A 1,055-nucleotide genomic window follows, 5' to 3' on the forward strand; every position below is an offset into this window, starting at 1 on the left:
TCTCTGTTAGAGACCTCAGCTTGCCCATTTGTCTGTGGATGATACGGAGTTGCCACTTTGTGGCTAATTCCATATCTAACCATAGCAAGGTGCAGCTGTTTATTGCAGAAATGAGTGCCCCCATCACTGATTAGCACTCTGGGAACGCCAAATCTGCTGAAAATGTTTTTCTGGAGAAATTTCAGCACGGTCTTGGTATCATTGGTGGGTGTAGCAATTGCTTCTACCCACTTAGATACATAGTCCACTGCCACCAGAATGTAAGTGTTTGAGTATGATGGTGGGAATGGCCCCATGAAGTCAATCCCCCATACATCAAACAGTTCTATCTCTAATATCCCTTGTTGAGGCATGGCATATCCATGAGGTAGGTTACCAGCTCTTTGGCAACTGTCACAGTTACGCACAAAGTCTCGGGAATCTTTATAGAGAGTAGGCCAGTAGAAGCCACATTGGAGGACTTTAGTGGCTGTTCGCTCACTTCCAAAATGTCCTCCATACTGTGATCCATGGCAGTGCCATAGGATCCTTTGTGCTTCTTCTCTGGGTACACACCTGCGGATCACTCCGTCAGCACATCTCTTAAAGAGATATGGTTCATCCCATAGGTAGTACTTGGCATCTGAAATTAGTTTCTTTCTTTGCACTCTGCTGTACTCCTGTGGTATAAACCTCACAGCTTTATAATTTGCAATATCTGCAAACCATGGAGCTTCCTGAATGGCAAAGAGTTGCTCATCTGGGAAAGTCTCAGAGATCTCAGTAGAAGGGAGGGACGCCCCAGCTACTGGCTCTATTCGGGACAGATGATCAGCTACCTGGTTCTCTGTCCCTTTTCTATCTCTTATTTCTATATCAAACTCTTGCAGAAGCAACACCCATCTGATGAGCCTGGGTTTTGAATCCTGCTTTGTGAGCAGATATTTAAGAGCAGCATGGTCAGTGTACACAACCACTTTGGATCCCACTAGATAGGATCTAAACTTGTCAATGGCATAGACCACTGCAAGTAACTCTTTTTCTGTGGTTGTGTAATTCTTCTGTGCGTCATTTAG

Source organism: Arachis duranensis, chromosome 7, assembly GCF_000817695.3.
Source record: "Arachis duranensis cultivar V14167 chromosome 7, aradu.V14167.gnm2.J7QH, whole genome shotgun sequence".
NCBI lineage: Eukaryota > Viridiplantae > Streptophyta > Magnoliopsida > Fabales > Fabaceae > Arachis > Arachis duranensis.